Source organism: Pteropus vampyrus, unplaced genomic scaffold (genome assembly GCF_000151845.1).
Source record: "Pteropus vampyrus isolate Shadow unplaced genomic scaffold, Pvam_2.0 Scaffold297, whole genome shotgun sequence".
NCBI lineage: Eukaryota > Metazoa > Chordata > Mammalia > Chiroptera > Pteropodidae > Pteropus > Pteropus vampyrus.
This window is the reverse complement of record NW_011889078.1, coordinates 2435634-2441633: the sequence shown is the minus strand read 5'-3', so window position 1 is coordinate 2441633 and position 6000 is coordinate 2435634. Positions and strand designations below refer to the sequence as shown.

General features: G+C 43.9%; 1 protein-coding gene and 2 non-coding genes across 3 annotated transcripts in view; 1 reads left to right on the top strand and 2 right to left on the bottom strand.

Moving 5' to 3' along the window:
- LOC105303060 (A-kinase anchor protein 6-like) overlaps positions 1–6000 on the bottom strand; it is a gene marked incomplete at its 3' end in the record, with an annotated part of 427728 nt that overhangs the window by 417969 nt on the left and 3759 nt on the right. The window lies entirely within an intron of this gene.
- On the top strand, positions 1694–1800 carry LOC111730016. Its single transcript, XR_002776508.1, has one exon. It is a non-coding gene; the product is annotated as a U6 spliceosomal RNA (small nuclear RNA).
- Positions 2749–2855, bottom strand: LOC111730015. The gene has a single exon (XR_002776507.1). It is a non-coding gene; the product is annotated as a U6 spliceosomal RNA (small nuclear RNA).

The window sequence follows — 6000 nt, the reverse complement described above, 5'->3', positions numbered from 1 at the left end:
GTGCAGGTTGGGGGAAGAAGAAACAGGAGGACAAGACTGTAGGGGAACCCAAGAGTTTGGGGATTGAAAGACAACTGTGTAACAGAAATGAGAACAGAGTAAGGAAACCCAAGATGTTAAAATTGAATGCCTCTAGCACATTCTCCTACTGAATAAAGTTTTCCATAATTGTATAGCCTGAAAGAAAACATTCCGAAAATATCCAGAAAAGAAACATCAGTTTGCATTCAAACAGAGGAGAGGGTGGGTGGAACTATTTTTTTACCCAGTTGATTCTACATAAGAAAATGTAGCTAAAAGATAGCCCACTGTGAGTGTGGTGGAGCCTGGAGACCCAGCACTCAGGGCCAACGTTAAGTGGTTCCAGAAGAACCTCTTAGCAGTGAGGAGGCGGAAACACAACTCCAATCTAGCTTAATTAAGAAAGGTAATTCGTTAGTTCACGTAAACGAACTATGGATATGTCACGAATGATCCAGAGACTCAAACGACATCGACACTCTTCCTTTATTGCTTTTCCTGGCTTTTTTTTTTTTTTCTTTCTTGGAGCATAGACTTGGACAGCAGGGGCCTTGGGTTACACATCGTTATAGCTCATGAGCAAAAGGGTTAAAAACTAACCAACAAAACACCAGCCTCTCTACCTGGGCACCGTTCATCAGTGTATTCTAAAATCATGAAGTGAAAGATTTATGGGAAACTTTATAATGGAGGAGTCAGGATGATGACCCTACCTGAACTCACCGGTTCTGCCAGACATTAAAAGCGTTAAGATGAAATGCAATAGGAAGTATGCACCCAACCAATGAACCACGCAGGCTTAAAAAATTGAACCAGGATCCGATTAGGCCTTTAGATCTAACTATGAATTTTCAAGTACCATGGATGATAGAGAAACAAGTTAAACGACAACATTAGTAAGAAATGGGCCAAATGCAAGAATCCTGACATTCCACAGGGCAAATACCTCGTTTCTCCAATAAATCAATAACATGGAGAAGTGGGTGTGTGTGGGGGTGGGGTGGATTAAAGGACGACAGAGCCCTAAAAGACATAGCAAACAAATACAACGTGGGACGGCGGAACCTCGTTTGGATCCTTACGACAAATCAATAATAAAAGGCATCTTTGAAATCATCAAGGAAATTTGAACGTATTGTGAAAATTAGGTGATATTAAAGTATTACCTTACAAGGTGTGATAATGATTGATTTTTTTTTTTTTTTTTTTTTTTTAGCTACTCATCAGAGAAAGTTTAAGCGGGAAACGACATGTTCTAGGAATCTGGTGCCTGCAAGGCCCGGCCTGGCCCTCTGGGCATCACGGCTACCTCACCCACCGCGTCTCTCCCGCTCGCCAGGCCTCCGAAGGCTCCGCTCCCGGCATGCCCCGCCGGTCCATCGCTGAGGACGCACGACCCACAGCCGGGCCTTCGGCCCGGCGACGGGACCCCCTTACCCAAGGTGCTCCGGGCGCTCATTTGCATGTCCCACTCTACAGGTAAACCCGGCCGGTCAGTCGCGGCCTAGCGCTCATAGCACCGACCGTGCGGGCCTCGTCAGGTGATTCCGCGGCAACAAATTTGTCCTAGACGTCCCGAAGTTGTTTAGAAAAGGCGCGCGGTTCGAACACCCTAAGCAAGAGAGGCGAGAGGTCGCCGTGCCTTATATATGCCGGGGACGGACTCAGAGGCGTGCTCGCTTCGGCAGCACATATACTAAAATTGGAACGATACAGAGAAGATTAGCATGGCCCCTGCGCAAGGATGACACGCAAATTCGTGAAGCGTTCCATATTTTGTGCACTGCCCTAGCCAATTCATACCCGGTGCTGATTACCTCGGAAGAAATGAGTCAAAGCCCGCCATAGCAAAATGACTTTTCATAAAAATATTCATGTAAGGCAATCTGAAATGAGTTACACCTGGATATTTATGAGCAAATATGTCGACTCATAAAACTTAAAAATTCTGATATCGACTTATTCATGGCCTTGACTCCCTTAAAAACACGCTCCAGACCCAGGTGAGTTGGCTCTTGTTTCAGAAGACTGCCTGGCGCATATATTGCTTGATGAATCCTTACCAAGTCATTTCTAAATCAAGTTACTAAATTATTGCTAAAATAATAAATCTTTACTAAAAGAAGTAAGCCAACATTAGTGCACATTTCGAGTGTCAACTTTTGTGACATCTTTCGGACATTCTTCGGTCGCCTTAGACCTGAGTGCATAGGCCAGTCAGCCTGTGAGCCGCACAAAGGCCGAGACTGTTACCACGGAGTAGTTACACTGGATGAGATCAATGTTGGCCGGTGCTAAGGATCCTGGAGCTCCAAGACCAATTGAAAACTGGCTGGAAACAGCAAGCCCATTCGCATCTGCTTTCACAAGTCTTTCCGAGACCGGTTTTGTATGCCTGCTTCATCTGGTCTCTAAGGAGGTCTCAGAAATGCCAGTTTACCTAAAACGACGGATTCCTTGATGGGAAATTTGATCAAGAGGAAAGTTCATTGCCCAAACCAAAAGCAGATTTTAACCAATAAAAACCAGCAACCGATTGCAGACACTAGAATTACCTAGGTCACTTATAGAAATGTGACTCAGCGACCATGGAGAGATAGCAGGGGCCCGTGTAGGTAGCGGCGCCAGTCTAGCGAGCTGGGATCTGGTGGGAGGGAGGGAGACCACTCCTTACCTACCATTTTTTTTCTTTAATCAGCACCAGATGTGAAGAGGCTAGGCTGCACACAAAATATGGAACGCTTCACGAATTTGCGTGTCATCCTTGCGCAGGGGCCATGCTAATCTTCTCTGTATCGTTCCAATTTTAGTATATGTGCTGCCGAAGCGAGCACGCCACTGAGTCCGCCCCCGGCATATATAAGGCACGGCGACCTCTCGCCTCTCTTGCTTAGGGTGTTCGAACCGCGCGCTTTTCTAAACAACGTCGGGACGTCTAGGACAAATTTGTTGCCGCGGAATCACCTGACGAGGCCCGCACGGTCGGTGCTATGAGCGTTAGGCCGCGACTGACCGGCCGGGTTTACCTGTAGAGTGGGACATGCAAATGAGCGCCCGGAGCACCTTGGGTAAGGGGGTCCCGTCGCCCGGCCGAAGGCCGGGCTGTGGGTCGTGCGGCCTCCGCGATGGACCGGCGGGGCATGCCGGGAGCGGCGAGCACGGCGGACGCCCACCTCCCCCCCCGAGCCATCCCCCCGCCCCCCTGCACGCGCGTGCAGAGCCCTGGAGATCCAAGCGAGCGGGCTACGCGTTGTCCGTGAAACAGCCATGGTTCGGCGAGGGCTGGGCCGGGTTGGCATGACCCATGCGGCCTCTCCCCAAATCGCTTGGCCCGCTGGGCCACTAGGGCGTTGGGTCACTAGGGCTCTAAGTCGAGCACAGGCCCTTCCAGCGAAATATGGAACGTATCTCAGATGTTTCATCAGTAACACGGGGGCCTTCTGCCAGTTGCAAAAAGCATTGTTGAAATCAACCCAGCGTCCAGCCCTCCGTAAAACTCCTCCCATCGACTCAGTCCTGGATCTTCAGCACCATTCTACTTTGCACCCGGCTTTGCGAACTTCTGCCCAAATCTCGGGTATCACACCATCTGCGCAGGCGTCACTGTGAAGGGGGGGCGGGGCGGAGGAGCCCGATGGATAGCCACGCCCTTCACAGGTGTCTTCCCCTTGGGCCACCTTGGTGTCAGGTCTCCAGCCGGCTGGTACGCAGAGAACGCTGAAGCAAACCTTTTCCGCCTGAGAGGTGGATTCGAGGGATTATATTATAGAGTTGAACTGGAGAAGCATTCTCGTACTTCCTTATACTTCCCTGCACAGATCCTAGCCCTACATGACACAAACATGCAGAACAGACCTACTTGCAAGAAATATCAGAATGTTACTGTTAAATACTCTAACTACTGCTAAAACCATACTGTCCAAGTAATAGCCTTGCGCCTTGTGAAATGAGGGCCAAAAGTGAAAGCCTCTGGTACTGAGGTGGTTACACTGCTCCATTTATTGAAGTAAAGTGGTTTGCGTTAAGATGGCACACTTAAGGAATACGGCTTATCTATAGAATAAGTAGAATTTTGCTTTTTTCTTCCTTTGGTCGTCCTCCTACCCTTTCCAAAACTATGGCATAATATTGTAAAGTAAAATCTTGTGAAAGATCAGTAGTTTTGAGAAGTTTTAAAATTAGTACCCAACTTTATGATGTACAAAAATAGTGTGAAATCATGAGTTTCTGGTATTGCTGAGATGAAAATAAAGGAACAGAAAGCCTATAGCGATTATTGCAAAAACTATAATTCTTTTCTTTCAAAACTTTGAAGAGTATGAAAACATTGTTCTCCACCCTCCCCCCAAAAAAATTGGCGAAAGTGACACTTGAGTAAACTGTCGAATTACAAATAAAATTTGCATTGATACATTTCTTCTAATGGCCTCTTTCCAGGAAGCCATTTCTGACTTCAAAGCTATTAATAGTGATGTTCAATTTTACAATTTGAAGAAATATATCAAAAATCCTTCCTGTGCTTATTCTTTAGAAACCTTACAATCAGTTTATCAAAGGATACCTGGTTAAAAGAATCTATAGTGGAATGGATGGTCAGAGTTCCAGAATCATGAACTTGATTTCTCTACCAGTTGTAAGCGCTTCTGCCAAGCTACACTCCTTGGTGACCATGTTTAAACCCTTTAAATTCTGAAGAGGAAAAACGTTTTCCATATACAGAAAAAGGGGCTGATAAAAGATCAAGTCCTTTGGGGTGGGGAAATCTTCATAATGGTTTTAAATTATGTGTACAGAAATTACAAGAAAGCGTAATTTTACAGTCATGGCACTGCTGAACAATGTGCTGTTAGAGAGCTAGAATGGAATTTCTCACAAGTGATTAACATGTGACCCCTTTTAAATTTTAAAGCTAAAAATTCTCTCTAAACCTCCAGTATTGCTGAAATTACTTCTATTACATTGTTAAATATGTATAAACACAAAACTGTATATAAACTCATAGGTGTTATAAACTAAAACCGAGGATTTAAAAATTAAATACAGAACTAGTAATCAATACAATTCAAATAAACAATTTATTGCAGATGATGTATTTGGTTAAAAATTGGTCACCATTGGTGGTTTTGATAGTTCAAAGATGTAGGTTCAAGTTCAGTTCTATATTTGACTAATGCAGAGAATACCAATTCACCTAAGTATGTTCTGAAAATGCCGCACTTTTGTTCTATACCAAATGATATAAATACTTGTACATTTTTTAAAAAAATATTTTAACATCTTTGAGATCAGGACAGAATAAATGGGAGTCAAGTCTATGAAATAAACTAGTTTAGAAAAATCATGCCTCATACTGAACATTCTTGCCAGTGAGCAACCCTTCAATGACAATATATATTACTTGATGACTGTTAAGCTGTATTATTTATTTCAACATGGAGTTAGCCTAACGGTTTAATTTAAATCATCACTACGTGTCTAATCAAATATTGCTTAAATTTGGAACAAGAAAAGATTATCTGGTTAAATTCTTAGAAACTTTTAAACTTTTAGCTCCAGCTCTGAGTTCATGCTGAAGGTAAAGAAGAAACTAGGTTTCTAGTAGTGTTTTATTTATATATAGTCATATATTTTCTGGGCTATATAAAATCTGTAATGTGCAATTTCATCTGATTCTGTGAGTAGCAGCTTTCTCACTTCGAAGAAACAGATTTTCCTTAATTTATGAATTCTGATATATACTGAGACCTGGGGGGGGGCGGGGCAGAGGGAAACAGTCAGCACATTAATGGTGACTCAAGCATGACTACTCCGGTCATATTCAAAGGACCTTCTTGAACACACACACACCCACACACAGTTCTCCTCTGTGAATCTGATGTGGTATCTCCAGAGGAGTTACAACAATCAGTACATTCATAAAATTTCTCTCTAGGATAGGTTCTGATACGTATTTAAAAGACTTTTCCATGAAGGCTCTAT